Here is a 22,685-nt window from a genome sequence, read left to right as displayed (position 1 = left end):
CTATCTACTAATGTAGTCAAATTCACAATTAGATATTTCATTTATTGCTAGGTTTCCCTACACCTTAATGACTCCGATTTCATCCAATTCTGGACTAGGCTAGGAATTTCAAGTTACTACCAAAAAGTTTTCTGGCCCCAATTCTTTCTTCATTGACTTTTTCATAACAACGGAATCAAGTCGTTACACATTTACTTTTTGTCCTAATTTCAATCAAGTTCTTTCAATTTTTGGGGAATTTATTGATTCTTTCAAAATTATTATTTCTAATTTTGAAGTTATATGAAAATAAGATAAATTAATTGATGATACCTTCAAAATTTTGACTTTTCTTACAAAAATAATTGATTTTGTTATCATTAACTCAACAAAGTTTAAAAAATAGTATGATTCTTTTTTTAAAAAAAATCACTGAGGGAATGAAATTTAACTAAAGAAGAAAAAAAGAAAATAGGGAGGGACACAACTTGACGTGGGTGGGGAAGGATGGGAGTGAGAGGTGAAGAAGAAGAAAGAAAATGAAGGGAGGAGGTCTGCTTGAAGTGGGGGTGGGATGGAAGGTGAAATCAAAATAAAAGTAATAAAAATAAAGAGATAAGTGTCAAAAATACACCTAAACTATTTCTTTTTTTTTAGTTTCATACTATCACTTATTAGTTTGAGAAACACACATCAGTGGTGTGTGTAATACTCTCTCTTTTATTTGAAAAAACCTTGACACATGATATTGCGCATGGATAAAATATTTCATCTTGACAAAAATTAAATAATAAACTATTAATATTGATTAAAAATTAAAGATTAAAGTATTACTATCCCCCAAAAAATGATTTTTTAAAAAATAAAATTTAAATTATTTTTCTTACCCAACTCCTCCGCCCTCTCCCCTACCTCCAACAATCCCCCGTCATTTTTTAATTTATTTCTTTTATAAAATATTTTTATTAAATTCATACTTACCCCTCCCCCCCCCCCCCCCCCAAAAAAAAAAAAAAAAACACATTCATTCATTCCCTAAAGAAATTGATATTATTTTATTTTTAAAAAATAAAAATTTCTACCCCACCCTCTTTAAACCTCCACTCCTTTTTTTTTTCTCGTTTTGTCTTAAATAAGTACATATAATTTAGGAAAATTTTCTACTTGTGTACCGAATATAATATAAATAAAAAATTTATTTTTAAAAAAGTCTTGCGGCGGCAAGTAAAAAATATTTTCGATATGTATATATCTAACACAAAACGAGAAAAAAAAATTTGAAATCGGAGGGTTAGATTGAGTGGGTAGAATTATTTTTTTTTTTAAAAAATAAAAATATATAAATCAATATTTGACCGGGGGGGGGGGGATAAAGAAGACTGAAAAAATGGGTGGGAGGGGGAGGGGAAGGGGGGGGGGATAAAAAAGACTGAAAAAATGGGCTGGAAGGGGAAGGGGGGGGGGGGATACGGTGAGAGGAAGTGATGGAGTGGGTTAAGAAAAATATTGTATTTTATAAGAAATATTTTTTTTTTGGTATAATAATTTTTAATCTTTAATTTCGACTAATAATAATAATAATTAATTTAATTTTGTCAAGGTGGAATTTTTTGTCCAAGTGGAGTGTGATGTGACAATTTTTTAAATAAAAGAGAGAGTGTATTACACACACCATGATGAGAGTGTTATAAAAGATAGAGGTGTGTCTCTTAAACTAATAAGTGAAAGTTTAGGTATGAAACTAAGAAAAAATTATAGTTTAGGTGTGTTTTTGACACTTATCTAAAAATTAAAATAAGTCAAAAAGTAAGAGAGGGAAAAAAAATGAAAAATGAAAAAAATATTTTAAATTAAATAAACACATGTCACATAATGATTGGTGTGTAATAATACTTGATTTTCAAAATCTTAGATTATATTGATCGAAAAATGATGTAATAATATCACTTTATAATTGTTTAGAGGGATAATAGGGCGTTTGTGTCATGACCCAGATCGTCTTGATTGGCACCCACACTAACCCTCCGATGGGAGAACCATTACTACAACCAAGACTAAACAACTTAATGAAAACTAAAGCATTTAAAGATACGAAAGCAGGTTTAAATGACTAAAAGAAATATGGAGTTCCCATAAACTCCCCAAGTTTTAAACAAATAACTTAACCAAACTAATGTGGAAGAACAACCCCTAGAACCTAAAAGTCATTGTACCAAAACTCTACTAACGGCAAGTCTAAGAACAATGAGTACTACCCCGAAGCTAAACAAAACACCTTAAACAAATAGTCAAGTCCGAAAAGGGTGGACTTAAACAAGAAAGATCCATGGCAGCCTGAAAGAACTAGATCACCCTTGAATGCGGCCACGCTTAATAATTACCTAGCTGAGGTTAATCAATAGCCGCCTGAAGATGCCATGTACTCAACAAAGAACAAACAAATGCAGTATCAGTACACAACCACAGTGTACTGGTAGGATCATGCGACCATCCCAATAAGTGAAACACGTGCAAGTAACCACAACATTATAAAACAGGCATATACCAAGCATATACAATATTATTCATCTTTTCAGGATCAATGTAGCATTCCACGTTCTCAATAATACACATTGGTTATCAATTTAGAGCAACATACAGTCTTCCAATATCAATCATCATTAGATATGAACGTAATCATCACAAGTAGTTACACAACACAATTCAATGGTCCTCTTACGGAATTCAATTCAATGGTCTTCTCATGGAACCCACACCCAAACTGTTAGCATACCGAAACGTGGTACCCGATCCAATGTTTATGTCAAAATATGGCAATCGATCCAATGTTTATGCCGGAACGTGGCAATCGATCCCATGTGTATGCCAAAACGTGGCAACTGATCCCATATTTATGTCGAAACGTGGCAATCGATCCCATGTTTATGCCAGAACGTGGCAATCGATCTCATATTTATGCCGAAACGTGACAACCGATCCATTCAACAAACGACAATCACAATCACAATGTATATTCTAACAATCATACAATAAAAGGTGATTCATGGCATACAATTATTCAATTATCCTCATTTACGATTAGGGTTGGGCATTCGGTAATTTGGTTCGATTTCAATTTATTTTTTTGGTTTTCGGTTCTTGTAATAGGTATACCGAAAACCAAACTAAAATAATTTGGTTCGGTTCAATTTTTAATATTTCGGTTCGGTTTTTGTTAGTTCGGTTCAATGAAAACAAAAAATAATCAAAATATCAAATACATTACCTGCTGCTGGTCTCTGGTCGGCTGCTGCTAGTCGTCAGTCGACTGCTACTACTGCTGGTCGGCTGTTTCTGGTCGCGGCGGTCGGCCAGTATTGCCTTGATGTCGTTGGTCGTCGGCGCCGGGAAGTGGGAAGTGGGGGAAAGTGTCGTGGGAAAAGTGACGTGCGGCGCTGTGAGAAATCCACGTCTTGACCTAGAGTGGGTAAAGTTTGAAAATATTGAAAACTGAAAAAAGAAAATTGAAATTTGATTTTAATTATTTGAGAACTGACTTAATTTTATTTATTATTTAATATTAATAATTAATATAATATTAATATATATTATAATATAACATATTTCGGTTAAACCAAAATATCAAAAATACAAAATCTACATACCGAAAACCAAACCAAAAATATGAAAATATATACCGAAAACTGAAATATCAAAAAAATTCAGTTCGGTTTTGTATTTCAATTTTTCAGTGTTTATGCCCAACCCTATTTACGATGAGGGTGATCAATAATGCAATATTCGCATACATACATACATATATGCATTATAATGAGCAATTACAACCATATATCACACCAAAATGAAATCACAACCATCACGTACCTCGAATCCAAGCTTGAATCCCCTAAGGCACTTGAATCTTCCCTTTCCGGATTCTTCCCGCTTGTTCGTGGTCTAAATATATACAATTAACGGAAGGATTAACAAACGAGACCTAATTACTCGGATTATAATCAATAATATCAATCCTATGTCAAACTCTTGATCCTCATACCCAGATTAGGGTTTCTTCCACCATAAATCACAGATCAAAACCCTCCCCCATCGATAATAACCCACGAATTTACATTCTACGAATCGAAAAACAGATTCGGGGAGTTAAAAACTTACATTTAGCCTCAAGAATGATGGAAAACTGTTATGAGTCATCTGGGATTCGTTCTTTAGCTCTCAAAGTCGAAAAGTGCAGAATGAGGTCATTTAGGGGTTTATTTACGACCTTAAGTCGCGTCAAACCCACCACAACGGCCCTCATCCCGCTTCAGCGGCCCCGCCAGAGCGGCCAAAACCCCCGCCAAAGAGGCTTGCACGAACTAGTGAGCTATTTCAAGAATTCCAAAATCCCCATTTCACAACACACCTCTATCCCACGACGCTTAGAAAATACCCTTCACGCTAAGATCAATTTCAGGAGTTCTACACGCCCGAATTCAATTTCGTTAAGTGGTACGGATTCCTTAATGAGTTATCTAACCACTCATGTAACCTGAATTATAAATAAATCACCCGATTGCTACCAGATTTCCCTACACCTTAAAGACTACGATTTCATCCAAATCTGGACTAAATTGGGAAAATCCAAATACTACGAAAAAGTTTTTCGACCCAAAATTTTTCCCCGTTGACTTTTCTATAACGACGGAACCCGATCGTTACAATATGAATCAAGTGCTAAGCATAATTAATGGAATTATTGTATCTAATTGAAGGACAATAATGGATCTATCCGTAATTACTAATAAAACATGCCAACCAACTAAGATGATTAATAATTGTTACTTCCTCCGTCTTTATTTATGTGGCTGAATTTTATTGTTGGCCTATCTGAAGTTAAATATTAGTACTAACTATATATGATTCGACTAGCATAATTAATGGAATAATAGTATCTAGTTGAAGGACGATAGTGAATCTATCCGTAATTACTAATGATTAATATATAATTGTTACTCCCTCCATCTTTATTTATGTGGCTGAATTTTATTGTTGGTTATAACTAGATAATAGTGAAGGTTATCTGGGACTTACACGCTAGAGAGTCAATAATGGATCCAACAAATATAGTGAAAGTTGTACTAGCCATGTTTTTCTTCTATTGAATATATACAAAGTTAACAAATTTTAAAATCAATGAATTATCAAATTTCTTCGAAGGTATAGTGATAGGAGCAGTAATTAAGTAATTAATTATCACAAATTAACTTTATGTGATAAAAGAGAAAGAGTGGCCATCTACTTTTTGTTAATTGCTTCACTAATTAATCCTATATTTTTGTCTTTTCCCTATCGGTAGTTATGCAACTCATGTTTTGTGACTATTCTCCGCATTAAATATTTTGTTGTTGATATAGTAAAACTTTATTTGTAGCACACACAAATAAATCATGTTTTGTGATTATTTCCCCAAGTTAAATATTTTATTATTGATATGGTAAAACATTATTTTTAGCACACATTAATCATGTTCTGTGACTATTTTTCTACATGAAACGATAAAGCTAATTACATATGAGTGGGTTACTCCCTCTAATTCAAAATAAACGATGATAGATTACTCTCTGGTTAATGATTTTAAATATCTTTTTATGGGTGTCACACTTTAACAATTCATTTATATTATATTATTGATGTTGCCTTATGATGCAGATATATAGCTCTGAGGCTCCCCAGTACAAGCTAAAGATTCATCATATCCATAGAGTTTGCAATCCTCTCCGGCTGTGCAACAATTAACGCAAACTTGATAAAGTTTGGCTAATCCAGAAGATGGACAAGTCATGTAAACAACTTTAGGGTCACATTTCTGGGTACATGCCTTGGGTTCAATACTCTCTCCTTCACAAACAAACTTGCCATTTTTACCGAAACAGTAGCAATCCTTATACCCCGTACAATAGGTGGGATAAATTATTGTCTGTCCTTTTGAACGGAAACACTTTGAAATATTTGTTATCTAGCAATAATTTTATTCTCCATGTGATAAGTGGGAGCAATTGCATATATTTCGGCTTTAGGAGAAATAATAATTTTAGTCCATGAACTATAGATTTGACCTCTATAGACTGTATATATGATTCGACTAAACATAATTCATATTTGATTAATATAAACATGTGATTTTAATTTTTCACCCTAACACAAGTTAAAAAATTAATGAAATTGTTAATTTTAAAATATAGAATTTTTTTTAAAGAAATATTCAAAAATTATTATTAATTTGTTAAAAGAAAGGCTAGCCTCTATAGACAAACACGATGTTGAAGTCATCATTATCGCCCACTCATACCATTCAATTCAAATATAATCAAATTGGATCAAAATTTATCGTCTCCCCCTCTTCATGGCTTTTCTCTTTCATATATCATATTTTAACTTTCAATTAATTATGTATAGCTATAAGATTGAATTATTCAACCAGATTCTTGTTATAGAACATTAACCCGAGATTTCTTAGCGCATTTACCCTTAAATGTATTTTTTTTTCTTATTTATTTTTAATTAATGATTTCATTAGTTTAGGATGAAATTACCCATTTACATAAATTAAAGATTAATTATGCTTAATCAAAATATACATGAATCAAAACTGAAACAAACCAATAATACAAAGACCAAACTGGTTATTTGCCCATCACTTTAATTTTTGTAATTAAAGTGGATAGAATTACTTTTACAAATAGATATTTATGAATTAAACAGATGGCCCAATGCAAGCGTAAATTGGATAACCCTGTATGAAGAGTGATACAGTGTACAAAAATAAAATAATATATCTTTCATATGGAATTATTGTATTGTATCTAGTTGAAGGACAATAATGGAGAGTCCGGCATAAAAAATGGACACGTTTTGAACTCTGAATATCAAAAGGGATCCTCTCTAAAAGTACACACTAAAACAGATAAGTCGCCCATTTATGGACGAACTACAATTATTATTTTTAACATCGTAGCCCCCGTTAACTCCAAATTTATCCAAACCAATATTACACAAATCTTTTTGTTAACTCCTAACATAAATCTATATCTCTTTCTCGATTCATAGAAGATTAGATTTTTCATAGTCATTTTTTAAAAGTAAACCTTTAACTACGGTTAAGACACTTTTAAGTTAAATTTAATTTGAACCCTTACATTAATTTTTAAAATAGATAAATATCAATCATCCTGATATGCATTTGAAAAAATGAATGAGAAAGATGATTCAATTAAGGCCACATTTTAATCATGACTAAAATAATATACAGTATAATTTCATAAATATTTGCTTTAAAAAAAAATTTGACAATCCATTCGTTTCTAGCAATAAATTTCTTCAACCACAAATATATTAAAGATAACTACGGCATAGAAACAAAAATCTATGAAGAATTTTATGTTAGCGGAAGGATCCAAATTTGTTTACTTCTATATGAAATTAAAAAAACTTCATTGAACATCAAAATAATAATAATAATCATAAACTCCTCAATATTTATATTCCTAGCTTCTTGAATTAAATTGTTTGCATATTCAACGATGTAAAAATTATTTCTCTATCTATTTTCCTTATATCATGCATGGTTTCACATATATCGAAGTATAAAAGCAATCTATGTAAATGATCTCACTTTATTAAGTTTTCTATCTGAATTATTGAGAACGTAGATTTCTTTCTGCACTATCCCCCAATAATTAGCAAAACACACCTAGACTAGATTTGTTTTGCTAACCCAATTGATATTAATTATATATGATTAATATTTATATGTATATGGATTTGGTTAATAAAATGCATCTGGTTCATCAAAGAATTATAAAGGCACGTGACATTCATTTAGGATAAGAAATATGGATGATCTCTTTCTCTTTTATTCAGATAACTAGTAATTACACATAACACACAACTTTGATGCCCACATTATAGTGATTAGCATGTCACTATGTGTGCATCCTTTTATTTCATACATTAATTAAGTTGGCCAATCCAGAAGATGGACAAGTCTAGGGTCACATTGCAGGGTACATATTTGCCTTGGGCTCATCACTCTCTCCTTCACATACAAACTTGCCATTTTTACCGAAATAGTAGCAACCCTTGTACCCTGTGCAGCATGTGGTACATCCGGTGGGATAAATTAGCGATTTTCCTTCTGAACGGAGACATTTTGAATAGGCAATATTTGTATCACAATTTCGGGGGCAAACATTTGGGTTTTTTGGGTCAGATTCTCCTTCGCAAATGAAAGCCCCATTTGCACTATAATAATTGCAACCTTTATAACCTGCACAACAGTTGGTGCATATGCGATTTTCCGGACTTCCTTCTGAACGTGGGCATATCCCAAACCCAAGATTACCACATTCTAAAGTGCAAGCCTTCGCATCAACATGCTCCATCGCGCTTACAAGTACCAATAATCCTACAAACAAATATAATATAAAGGAAAAATATAAAACTACTTGTGTATATATATGTATAAAGCAAGAATTTTTTATTTTTTATTTTATTTTTAAAAAAAAAAAGGAGTAAAGGAAAATCTTACCAAGAACAATTAGTAGGTAAGCAACGAAATTAACTTCCTTGTGAACAGCCATGATGGATAATTAATTAGTACTGCCTTTTTTTCTTTTAATTTTGGGGTGAAGAGTGTCTGTCCTCCTCCACCTATTTATAGCAAACGAGTGATCAAAAAGATAGCAAACTAAAACCTTTTTTTTCTTCATATTAATATAAATTATTTTTATTAATATTTGATAAAAAAGAAAAAGATGTGCTTGTTAGTTAATTAGTTTGGCAAGGTACTTACGCTTGCTGCTTCTTTATTACTCTCTTCATCCGATCTTTACTTGTTTACTATACTAAAAGTAGATGTCCGATAATACTTGTCTAATTTGAAAGATCAATGAGTAATTTTACTTGTTTGTGTCTATTTTATTCTTGCTGCTATTCGATATTATTCATTATCAAATATATTTTTCAAAGCATTAAATTTAATATATTCAAAAGGTAATATAGTAATATCATTCTTATTATTTATTGTTTCTCAATACGAGTCTCAAATATATATAGTGGACGGTTATAATTGGACGGAGGAGCCGAAAGCTCTTAACTTTTCCTGGTTGCTATCTTTAATTTCTCCTATTCAGCAAGCTGTACTGACCCCGACTTGCTTGTTTTTTTAAATAATTATCATCCAGCATCGGTTTCTTATAAGTCCACGTGATAATTAAGTTGGAACTCTATTATTGCACACGGGAAGAGGATAAAAATATTCATGCATTATCTGAAAAAACTTAAATATATCCCGCATTCATTTCTTTGGTTAAAAATACCCTTTAATTCACCTTTTAAACCCATTTCTGCTTCTAACACATTATACAAACAAATCCAAGAATTGTAATGAATGTTTTTTTCTGAATTGGAAGATTTTGTTTTGGGTGGTGGTAGAAATTTGGATAAATTTTATCATCCTAACTAGAAATTTTCATTTTGCTGGAAAAAAAAATTAATGAACAAGTTCTTTGAATTGGGTCAAGAAAGATTTGATAGGTCGAAAATTATTTTTTTATCCAATAGGAAGATGTCACCTAATTAAAAAATAAGAATAACAATAATTTTAAAAAGGATTGTTAGATTGAGGGATATTTTTAACCAAATAAATGAATGAGGGGCATATTTAAATCTTTTCAATTAGTCTAGGGGTATTTTTAGCCCTTTTCCCTTTTTCATATATAGCTTTAGGGGTCGTTTGGTTTGAAAACAAGTTATGATGGGATAAGTTATGATGGGATAAGTTATGTTAGGATTAGTTTTTATTGCTTGTTTGGTTTGTTGTATTATAACTAATAAGCATTGGATACTTTCTAAGAATTAGTTACTCCCTCTGTCCCAATTTATATGACACATTTCGGATTTCGAGATTCAAACAAGTTTATCTTTGACCGTAATTTTTTCATATATCTTTTTAATATTTTCAATTATCAATTATTGAGACTTATATTTAATGTAGTTTACAAATATATAAATTTCATTTTTAAAAAATTGAAGATTCCATGAGCAAATTCTCCTTCAAACTTAAACTGTTTGACTCTCGAAAAATGAAATGTGTCACATAAATTGGGACAGAGGGAGTATTTGTTTACGAAAATACCCTCTATCTTATTTAGCTTTTTATATATAGTTTTTTATAAAGCTTTTAGTTACTCACTCTTAAAAATAAAATCAAATGAATCTCAATTATTGACAAGTTTACTATCCACATGAATCAAAATTGGAGCAAGCTATTGAGGCTAGTGGGGAGCATCTTTTCTTTACCGTTATAAGCAAAAAAATTAGACAAATATAAATGAATCAAAAGTGGAGCAAAAACTGCACAATAACAATAACCATAATTGAATTGAAAATTGGTAAATTTGATAACATTTCTCGTTGTAAAAATAACTTTTTAACCAATTGCAAAAGAAACAAAGTTCAAAAAGGACTCAAACAGTTGAATAATTTTATCAAACTAAAATTATAGATTTATTTGAAATTTATCAAAACAACATCTCATGAGCAGCAAAAATAATTCAACAACTTTACAAATGTGGAATAAATATATGAAAAGTGATAATCAAATAGATTTCAAGGATATTCTTGTCATTTTGATTGTTTTATTCTAGGATAAGTTATCTTGGTATTGTTATTCCACCAAGAGGAAGGGATAACTTATCCCAGTACTATTTATTAATCCTGGGATAAGTTATCCCATACTTTGTAACCAAACAAGAAACAAAGAGGCACTAAAAAGTTATCCCATGACTATTTTCTCTTATCCATTACACCAAATAACCCCTTAGGGGTCGTTTGGTTTGAATATGAGTTATGATGGGATAAGTTATGTTGGGATAAGTTATGTTGGGATTAGTTATGATGGGATAAGTTGTCCTGGGATTATTTCTTATTGAGTGTTTGGTTTGTTATATTCAAAATAATATATATTGATAAATTTTAAGAACAAGTTGTTTGTTTACAAAATTACCCTTCACTTTATTTAAACTTTTTAAATTTTTCTTTGTGAGCTTTAGTTATTCATTTTTTAAAATAAAACTTTTATTTTTTTTAACTTAAATATTTTTGTTTATGTATTCCCATGATAAGTACCATGTGTATTTAAAAATATAACTTTTTTCTTATTTAGCTTAAAAATAGAACTTTCCTCTTAAGTTTATTAAAGAGAAGAAAATTTATGAGAAATCAAAATAAAATAAACATAAGAATTAGTCAAATAAATTCATAAATAAAAATTATATTTATATAGTATAATTTTTTAATAGAAAAATATGTATAATTATCATAAAAATAAGGAGTAGTAAATATTATTATACATGGTATTAAAAAAAATGTAAATATACATAAATGTAAAAAATGATATATAAAAAGGATTTAAAGGGACATATTTGTCATTTACCTATTCTATCTCGGGATAAGTTATCCTGGGATTACTATACCACCCATGGGGAGGGATAACTTATCCCGGTACTAATTATTAATCCCGGGATAAGTTATCCCGGACTTGCCAACCAAACAACATAATTTTTTTTTTATCCCATCACTATTTCCTTATCCCATCACTATTATTTCAAATCCCTCACACCAAACGAGCCCTTAGGGTATAACAATTTTAGTTCCTGTGTTTCAGAATATATTTTAGTTTTGGTCATGTATATATAATTCGATTAATCATAATTAATCTATGATTAATATAAATGTACAATTTTGATCGAAAACGTTAATTTGAAAATATAGAAAAAATTTATAAAAAATCAAAAGTAAAGATTAATTTAGTAAAAAGACTAGTCTCAATTAACAAACACGATTCCCTATGTTTTATGGCTTTTCTTGTTCATACTAGATACGCCCCGTGCCACGGGGCCCAATATATATTATTTTTTTATTTTAATTTATGTGATACGATTGAAACTTGAGAAACTATTTAAATTTTTATACGATTTTTAATAATATTTTAAGTTATTAATTATTATGATTTAGAATTATTTTTTACATAATTTTAAAATAATATATATCATTTCGTTGTCCCAATTTATGTCTAGAATTTCTAAAATTAATCATTTTTATGTATTTTAAATATTTCAAGTTGTTAGTTACTGTAATTTGTGAAATATTTTACGTAATCTTTGAATAATATATGTTACTTTTATGTGACGTTGATATATTTTAGAGAGCCAACCAAATTTTTTATGTCTTTTGAAATTCTTAAGTTGTTACTTATTTTAATTTATAGTACTTATAGAATTTTGAAAGTCAATTAATTTTTTATATGACTTTTAAATATTTTAACCTATTAATTATTGTGGTTTAAAGTATTATTATCATAATTTTCAAATATATAAGAATAAACTATCAAATTATCCTTGTATGCATACATGAGCTCGTGCCGACAATTATATGTCTCAATTTATATGACACAAATGAAATTTGAAGAGTCAGACAAGTATTGTATATATTTTTTCTAAAAATAATTGAATTGTTAATTATTATGGCTTACAGTATTTTTACGTCATTTTAAAATAATATATGTTTCTTCTTCTATCCTAATTTATGTGGCACATATAGAATTCAGAGAGTCAATCAATTTTAATATGATTTTTTAATATTTTAATTCGTTAATAATTATAATTTATAGTACTTTGTACATAATTTTAAAATAATATGTGTATAATTTTGAGTGTCGATCATATTTTTTATATTATTTTTAAATATTAGTAATGAACAATATTTAAAGCATATTTATTATCAATTAAATTTTAGTATTAGTAATGAAATGTGAAATATTCTGAATTTTATTATTTAATTATATTCTAAATGAAAATAATATTTTTTCTTCAAACACAACAACAAAGAAAGCCCAAAATAAGTACTCCCTTTGTCCCTAATTACTTGTCTACTTTTGAGTTGACATACCTATTAAGAAAATAATAATTGATTTAGTGAGTTTACCATCCCCTATTAATTATGAAGTGGATGGATTAAAAACTAGTTCTACTATTTTCAAAGTAATTAATTGAGGGTATAATGGGTAAATTTTTTTTTTGTCCTTTCTTGATTTGTCAAAATGGACAAGTAATTTGGGACAACTAAAAAAGAAAATGTAGACAAGTAATTAGGGACATAGGGAGTACTTCCCATGTCTCAATTTATGTTGCATTTTTCGTTTTTCGAGAGTTAAACAACTTAACTTTGATCGGCAATTTGCGCATGGAATCTTCAAATTTTTTGAAATTAAATTTATATATTTGTAAACTAAGTAAAAAGTTTCATAAATCACAATAATTGACAATTCAAGATATTTAAAAGATATACAAAAAATTAACGATCAAAGATAAACTTATTTGAATCTTAAAATTTGAAAAATGTCACATAAATTGAGATGGATGAAATATAATATCACTAAACATTACATCTTATGGGATGTGGGTAAGGCTGACAATTGGACAGGACCGGATCAACAGGACCGGTTTTACCAGAATCGATATCGAAACCGGGTCTTACCAGAACACCAGAAATTCCCAAAAGTTCCGCCCGGTCCATTCGTTACCGGATAGGAACCGATTTGGATCGGACCGGAACCGGTTCTTACCGGATCATTGTGTACCGGTAATTTTATTTTTTTATTAACTTTAATTACTATATAATATTATATTATTAAAAAACTTCAATTTAAAACTTTAAACTTTAAAGTTTCAATTGAATTTAAGTTTAAACTTTGAAGGTTAAAATTGACTTTAAAGTTTAAAGTTTATATTGAATTTAAAGTTTAAAATTGACTTTAAAGTTTAAAGTTTATATTGAATTTAAAGTTTAAACCTTAAAATTCAATTTTATATTAAAGTTTAAACTAATATTAAAATAGTTGAAAATTAAATTTGTAAAATTACTTGAATTAAATATAAGAGACTATTTTAAAAGAAAATCAAGGCGAATAACCGTATATTTATTCAAATAAGTAAATTGTACAATACAAATATTAGAAAGAGACAAAGAGTACATAATCTAGATATTGAATATTAATTATTGTACTAACTACTAACAATTGAAACTTTTTTTAAAATCTTTTCGTAACTTTTGTATCATTTCAAAAGAAATATTTTTTGGAACTTGTATTTGTCGTTCTTCTTCCATTGCTTCTATGCCATCATCACTATTATCACCAAATATTCATCTATTTCGTCTTCTATTTGGCTGTTTAATTATGGTAGACGGGTATTTCTTCTTTCGGCATTGACCCAATCTCGAAACAACAACGATATTTCCAAACTATCCTTTGCTAATGAATATCGATGCTTTCCAATCATAAATCTTGCCGCACTAAAGGCTTGCTCCGAAGTGAACGATGATGCTTGAATCGCTAGCACATCTCGAACAAACCTAGCAAGGGTCGGAAATTGATTTTCATGATTCTTCCACCATACTAATATTTGAGCTTGAAGTTGTCCTTCTTCATCCTAATATTTTCCCGTGCCTGATTGAAATATAAATCAAAATCATTATTAGTAGATGATTCAAGCTCAAGATAATCATCTATCCAATCATCCGTATCATCACTTCTAGGCCTAAAAGATGGAGGTTCAACTATTGAAATATTTTTTTCCATAGCTTTATATGTTTTATATAACTCTGTAGCTTTTGTATATATGCTACTTTTACAATCTTCAACACTAGGAGTTTCATCATCTTTAATTTCTAAATTTGCATAATTCTTTCAACGCCTTTTAATTTGTAATTTGGGTTGAAAGTAGTAGCAGTCAAATAGATTTGAGGAATAGGGAAAAAATATTTTTTGAATTTTTCAATCATAAAAGGAAGTGAATCATTAAATCGATCTTTTCCTCTATATTTTGTAAATTCAGATGAAATAGCACAAATATTTACCAAAACAGAAGAAATAGTTGGATAATATTGACCAGAAGCAATATTTGTTGCTTTGTAAAAAACACTTAAAAATTCAATAAGTTCTTTTGTATTTTCCCAATCTTCATAGCCAATTCTTAAATTCGGGTCCGCATTATGAGCATTAAAAACTAATTGTACCGGCTCTTGATAAATATAACCAACTTCAAGCATTTCAAATAAAGAATTCCATCTAGTGCATACTTCTTTTGGTACTTTTTTATATGCAAGTCCACATTCTTTACAACAATTTTTAAATTCTGTAATTCTACCTTTTATTTTAGCTTTAAAAATCCAATTACTAGCAAGTCTAATTTTTTCACAAGAAATTCCAAATTGAGAAATACCATCTTTTACTATCAAATTATACACATGTGCAGCACACTTAATATGAAAAGAATCATTATCAATTGGACAAAGTCTACATTTTAAATAATCAATTGCTTTTAAATTATTAGAAGCATTATCTAAAGTGACACTCATTATTTTATCACATATTCCATAAAATTGTAAAGTAGAGCTTATTTTTGTTGCTATATAAGAACCGGTTTTAGTTTCTTCAACATATTTATATCCTAATATTCATTTTTGTATGTTCCATTCATGGTCAATCCAATGGACAGTAATTGTAAAATAACCATTACAATTAGGACTACGTCCCATATCAGAAGTAATAGATAATCTACCATCATAATAAACAAATAAACAACGAATATAATGAATAAAACTTCTTAGAATACCTTCATAATCTGGGTTATACAATTCCTGAATATAATGAATAAAACCAGGATGTGAAGGAAATGAAAAAGGCAAACCACAAACAACAACCATTTTAGCTAATTCTCTACGATATTTTTCTTTACTATATGTGCGGTGTGTGCTTTGGCTAGCCAGGTTAGTCATATTTAATAAACTTTAAACCATATTAGAACCTCCAACTCCCATAGAATTTTCAGGTATGGGTATTCCATTTCCATTAGCCCTTTTTATGTCATCTAGGCGAGCAAATTCTTTATTACACTTTCTCAAATGCGTTCTTAGTCGTACCGTTCCCCCTTGTGTACCTGTAGTCATATGTCATGGTCAATTTACATTTCGTGCAAGTAACAATAGTTTTTTCCTCATTTTGTACCAAAAATTTTCATACTAAAGATCTTTTAACACGTACAACGGTTTTTGAAAAAGTAGGTAAAGAGGGGACTTCATCTTGTTCCGGTAATTTGATAACTGGACTAGTAGAGGTCTCATCATCTTCCTCATCTAATTCTTCCTCAAAATTAGTAAAACATCTATTTAAAGTCCCATGATCTACTTCATTTTCAGAATTAAATTCAATAGGTCCTCATGACATAAAAGAAGTTTCATCAACATGAGTATAATCATTAGTATTAACTCTAAATCTAGGTGGCAAATGCTTAGAACTAGAACTACTTCCTCCTCCCCTACTATTTTTTTCCTTCTGACATTGGTCTTTTACCACTATTTCTTTCCGAATTCATGTTCAAGTTTAAAATAATTAAATATTATGAAAAACAAGCAAGATAATATAACAAAAAGATAAAATAACTTAATTAATATAATGTATAATGTGTTTGTAGGCTCTTATTAGATAGTACAATATTTTAAATTGTTAATTATTGTATAATTGATAGTGTATATTGCGTAATTTTCAAATTTTTAATAAAATATTTTAAATTATTAACTCTAATAATTTATAGTATCTTAAACGTAATCTTTGAATACATGATAAATTAAAAAGAAAACTAAAACGAATAAATTATAAATTGAATAATTGACATTTCCAAATATTAATTTAGCACAAAATGGAAGTGAAAGAAGAAGTTGTGAGGCAGAAATAAAGATAAGGGAATGGAATTGGTGAGGTGGGGTCCATATCTATTAAAAGGGATTGAAATAAATGCACGGCAAATTGAAAAGGTGTGAATTAGAGAGGAAAACGGGCCCACATGCATTGAAAATCAAGAACTTTTCGGCTGATGATGGGAATGTGCAATTATAAAGCAGTCTCGTACAATAGTGTTCAAGCATAATAATAAATCAAATGCCGATATTACCCTTGGCTAGGGAAGCAGGCATGTTGACGAACAAGTGCTTCCCTAGCCTCTTCTATATATGATGATGATGATGAGTAATGAGTAATATACATGTTATTTTAAGTACTTTATGCTAATTCTTATATGTGAATAAAAAAAAAGAATTCTTAGAAGGATTGAATTTTGATAAGAATTTAATTTTCATTAGTTTGAGGATTAAAGTCCCACATTTATATAAATTGGAGACTATTATACAAAGATGAAAATCGAAATAAACCAATAATACAAAGATCGAATCCAGTCAACAAATTGTGCCGAAAATTATGTTATCAGATTATTGCTATTAAGTTATTGGGCTAACGAGTTTTTAATGATTTTATAAAAAAACAGTATTGAGTTATTGATTCGATTTTGGTATTTAATATTGGGTTATCGATTCAATTTCGGTATTTAGTATTGGGTAAACCAATAACCAATTAAAATGATATTAATTTACTACTTTACCCTTCATAAATATTAAATATTAATAATTTAACATAACTAAACACTATATTAGTAGTACTCTACACTACAGTCTTCACTCTTCACACTTGACACTTCACACAAAAAAATCATATTATGTTTTGGCTGTAACATGTAATTGTAGCCTTCATACTATATCTGTTCTTATTGATGCAATTTTCTCATTATATTTCGTGTTTCACTATATCAAAACATTTACAACTGATTTGTTTGTTTCACTGTATCGCGTCAAATTATTAGAGAAGTGAGAAGTTATATATTTATTTTATGAGGATTTTTCTTATTGAGTAAATAAAAAATTGATAAAATTATTTTATTAATTTGTTATTGTTTTAACGATTTAAAAATTGAAAACCGAACTAATAATACATAAAACTTAACTGAATTGACCGATGCATAACCCATTCTTTTATTTTTTTTTATTTTTGTGCTCTAATTTTAGTGGATGGAAATTATTTTTGCAAATAAATGTTTGTAAATTAAACAAATGGCCGAATCAGAAAAATTTGCAGCCTAAATTGGACCAATGTACATACATACATATTACTCTATATAATAATTGGGAAAAGGAGGAGCTTAAAGCCAAGTTCAATTATTTAGTTATAGGGGAACTTATTTTTAAAATTTATTACTCTATATAAGTGGGAAAAGGATGAGCTTAAGGTCAAGTTCATTATTTAATTATAGGAGAGCTTATTTTTAAAATTTATGAAAAAGGGAATAGAAGAGGAGCTTTGGACATGTTTTCGAATTTACAGAGAAATGAACATATTTTTTAAAATTACAAAAATGGAGTAGAAAAGGAGCTAAGGGTCAACTTTTAGAATTTACAGAGAGATGAACTTATTTTTTAAAATTACAAAAAAATTGTATTATAAATTATAATAATTAATTAGTTATAGATATAACTCAACAGGGGGTCTAAGGGTAGAATCTCCATAATTTAGAGGGTGTAAATATTTGGTTGTAAAAAAATATAAGGTCTATCTTTAACTATAGGGTCCGTTTGGACATGAAGTTGAAATGTGAAAACCATCATTTGTGAAAATTATTAAAATTTTCTCAACTTTTATATAATCTTGCCAACTGACTAAATAATAATTCATAAACAATGTCTATATGTATTCTTAGACGTCGCATTAATAAATTACTCATCTTTATTTTTCTTTTGTTAATAAATATTTACGATTACATATTATAATTACAAACTTTCAAAAATATTTTATCTTACGAAAATTTATTGGTCCACTCTCCACCCCACTCCATCTCACCCCGTGTACTCTCCAAAGTCCAATCTCTTTCTCTCACAACCCCACACACCCCCATAAAAAAAACTAAGTAATCAAATAATCAATTGACAAAATGAAACTTTTTCATTCGTATTAAATACACCCATAATAGAAAAATATCTCGTATAAGAATTAAGAGATTAGTATTTTTTTGTTGGAAGGACCATATCATATAGACCTATCCACCACGTGAGAGATATGGATATTTTTCATTAAAAGCAAAATATTTATGTCTTGAAACAATTACAAATGGATAAATCTAATTTTATGTGAGTAAAGAAGAAGCACCCAAATTTTCCTTCTTATCCTCTGCTCTAATTGCAGGACCAATAATGCTGTGCAAACGGGACCATTAACGATTATGAATAAGTAAAACGTGCCAATGAAGTACGATGGTTAGTTGAGTATATTTATATATTGAGAAGGGTATATCCATTCAATTTCGCATATTTTAAAAATATATTTTATTTTTTTGTGTTATGAATCGTTAAATTAGATTAATTGATAGGAGTCGCCAAGTAAACAGTAAAAATGTTTTTGTGCTAAAATATTAGTTACGATTTACGAACGTACTCACTTAAATCCACATAATTTAATGGTATACATATTTGTAAACAAAATAATTAAAGCGGTGAGCAAGAGTAACATAGATGAGACAATATCTACTCTTCTACCATGAACAATATGTTTGGATGGGAAGAAGAATAGGAGAAACAAACTATGAGCATTTCATTATTGTGAGAAGTTAGTTTACATTGCACTGTACATACATATATATAGCTAAGCTACAGTCTAACTAACTACTGTATCAACCTATCACAAATGTACAACTGTCACAGAGTAACAGAATCACAGTAACAAAATTAGTTATATCTAATTACACTTATCAACTAACTATTCAGAACTGTTAGCCAACTAATCAGCATGGTTAAGTGACTCCTTTCTCAATACTCCTCCTCAAACTAGGTGTGGTGAAAACATTCAGAACACCAAGTTTGGATAGCAAAAAATCATGTTGTAATCTTCCCAGAGCTTTAGTCAATATATCTGCTTGCTGATCTTTAGTAGGAATGTACAATGTGCTGATCAGTCCTTTTTGAATTTTTTCTCTAATGAAGTGGCAATCGATCTCTATGTGATTGGTTCGTTCATGGAATACAGGGTTTGAAGCAATTTGAATTGTTGCTTTACTATCACAGAACACACCGACTGACTGTTTAATCTTAATGCCTAATTCCTTCAGCAAATTTGTTACCCAAACAATCTCAACTGTCAAGCAGGCCAAGCTTCTGTACTTTGCCTCGGCAGAGCTCCTTGAGACTGTGGCTTGTTTCTTGGATTTCCAAGAAATGAGAGATTCTCCTAATTTCAACAAGTACCCTGTTATAGATCTTCTGGTATTTGGACATGCAGCCCAATTAGCATCACAGAAACTAGTTAGACACATATCCTTTTGTGAAGACATGAGAATTTCCAAGCCTGGTTGATTCTTGATATACCTAAGGACCCTAAGAGCTGTTTGCCAGTGTTGGACTTTAGGTCTTTGCAAGAACTGACTCAAGGTTTGTACAGTGTAGGCAATATCCGGCCTAGTAATAGTCAAGTATAACAATTTACCAATCATTCGTTGATACCGAGAAACATCATGAAACAATTCCTCCTCACCACAGCCTGCTGCAGAAGTTGTAGTGAGTTTGATGTTGCACTCTAGAGGAGTAATGGCTGGTTTGCCTGCAGCGACACCTGCTTCAGCCAATAATTCCAATGTATACTTTCTTTGACTCATGAGAATGCCCTTTTTTGATCTGCTGAATTCAATCCCTAAAAAGAATTTCAACTCTCCAAGGTCTTTGATCTTGAACCATTTATGAAGAACCTCCTTAATGTCTTGAATAAGTGTTGCATTGTTGCCTGTGATAAGAAGGTCATCAACATACACCAAGATGATAACCAAACCAGCACCTTGTCTCTTAGTGAATAAGGAATAATCCAAATGCTTTGACTATATCCAGATTGCAATGATGCTTCTGTAAGTTTGAAATTCCACTGCCTTGAGGCCTGCTTGAGGCTATAAAGGAATTTTACAAGTCTGCATACCACAGGTTGTGTGTGATCTGGTGCTACTGATAGTCCTTTAGGCAATTCCATGAACACTTCTTTTGTTAGATCACCTTGTAAGAAGACATTGTAGATATCCATTTGGTATAAACACCAATTTTCTGCAGCAGCTAATGCAACAATGGTCCTTACTGTCACCATTTTTACTACTGGTGAAAACGTCTCCTGATAATCTATACCAGCTATTTGGCTGTAACCCTTTGCTACTAATCTGGCCTTATACCTTTCCACTTCACCATTCATTTTGTATTTGATCTTAAAAACCCATTTGCACTACCAAAAAATGCTCATTTTTTAGCGGCTAACTTGTGGGAGTTTTTAAAAGTCCCACTAATAATTCATTTTGTGGCATTTTATTATAACCCCCACAATATAAATATTTTTATGGTGGTTTTATTAAGGAGGTTAGAAAATCGCCACAATTTAATATTATTTATTGGGATTATCGAGCCCCAAAAATTTAGTAGATTAGTTACTTTTAGAAATTAATTTATATAATATAATATAATATAATATAATATATAGTATTTTTTTCAAATTATATAATATATAACATTTAATGTTGAAAGTTAATTTTATTATATATATACATACACACGAGACATCCTTCTCCTTCTTTTATTTTAACTTGATTGTGATTTTTTTATCCTCTATTTCTTTTATATATTAAGATACTCTTCGAATGTTTTTTTACTTAGTATATGCAATTTCACTTAGACATTTATCTTATATAGTAATACTTTAATTTATATTATTTAGTGATTTTTGTTGTCTCATAACACAAAAATTTAAATTTTATAACACTAAAGACTATAATTCCCCCTAAAATCATTCAAACATAATCAAATAACCACCCCCTCCCACCCATTCCTAAATCCCACGTAAACAACACACAAATACCTTTTTTTTCTTTCTCCTTAACTCATTTCTTTTTCCCCTTAACCCATTAATTCCCACGTAAAACACACACCCTCCCCTCTCCTCTCTCCTTTTGTCTTTCACTCTTCCTTACTTCATTTTTTTATATGTAGTTTTGCTAATTATATTTTTCATTGTAGGCTTTGCAAAGTGGAATAGAGGAAAAATAATTCATTATTTGAATACAAAGGTAATTTTGTGTTACGCGAGTTTGATGATTCATACTAGAATTTGAAACTCATATTATTATTTGATCATTTTATATTTTGCAAGTTGTTAAACTTACTGAATCAATGTTTTTTTTTACATATTTCAGATTTTGTTTGAATTCTCACTACATCGTAAAGTCGTCTATATCCAATCATTGATTGATTTATGGTAAATCATAATTTTATTTTTGTTTAGTTAAGAATCACGTAATCATTTTATTCTTGATTGGATCGACTATTACAAATTAAAGGACATTTTTTCATATTAGATTGTGATCGATATCAATATAACTTTAAAATTATGTATTTTCTTATTCAGTACGATAAATTGTTGAAGTTATGATTACTTTTTGGTAAATGAAAGAAAAAACTAAGGTCAAAGAGGAAAGTCTAACTTATAAATCAAGAGAAGTGAAAAATACTTGAACCAACGTGTTAAATCGAATGAGCAATCATTATATGATTTTGGAAAATATAAACCTAGTAAACTTATGTAGAAATAATCATGAAGTTGTTGTTATTCACTTTATTAGTGTGTATGAGAGAACATCAAAGTAAATTTCTTTCATCCATAATCTTATAATTATTTGTAAAATCAAAGCTTTATATGCTTTGCTTTTGAA

The 22,685-nt window shown here is 29.7% G+C and overlaps 1 pseudogene across 1 annotated transcript in view; it reads right to left on the bottom strand.

The window, feature by feature from the left end:
• Positions 1 to 8,629, bottom strand: part of LOC125824011 (uncharacterized) — a 99,761-nt pseudogene extending 91,132 nt beyond the window's left edge. Inside the window, exons 1-2 of the transcript XR_007442750.1 lie at positions 8,546 to 8,629; positions 8,041 to 8,422 (exon numbers count right to left, since the gene is read on the bottom strand). The product of XR_007442750.1 is annotated as an uncharacterized LOC125824011 (transcript). The remainder of the gene's footprint in view (positions 1 to 8,040; positions 8,423 to 8,545) is intronic.
• Positions 8,630 to 22,685: the final 14,056 nt, after the last annotated feature.

The sequence above is a fragment of the Solanum verrucosum genome, unplaced genomic scaffold, assembly GCF_900185275.1.
Source record: "Solanum verrucosum unplaced genomic scaffold, falcon-dt-bn FXZP01000088.1, whole genome shotgun sequence".
Classification (NCBI taxonomy): domain Eukaryota; kingdom Viridiplantae; phylum Streptophyta; class Magnoliopsida; order Solanales; family Solanaceae; genus Solanum; species Solanum verrucosum.
This window is presented reverse-complemented; position numbering and strand designations above follow the sequence as displayed.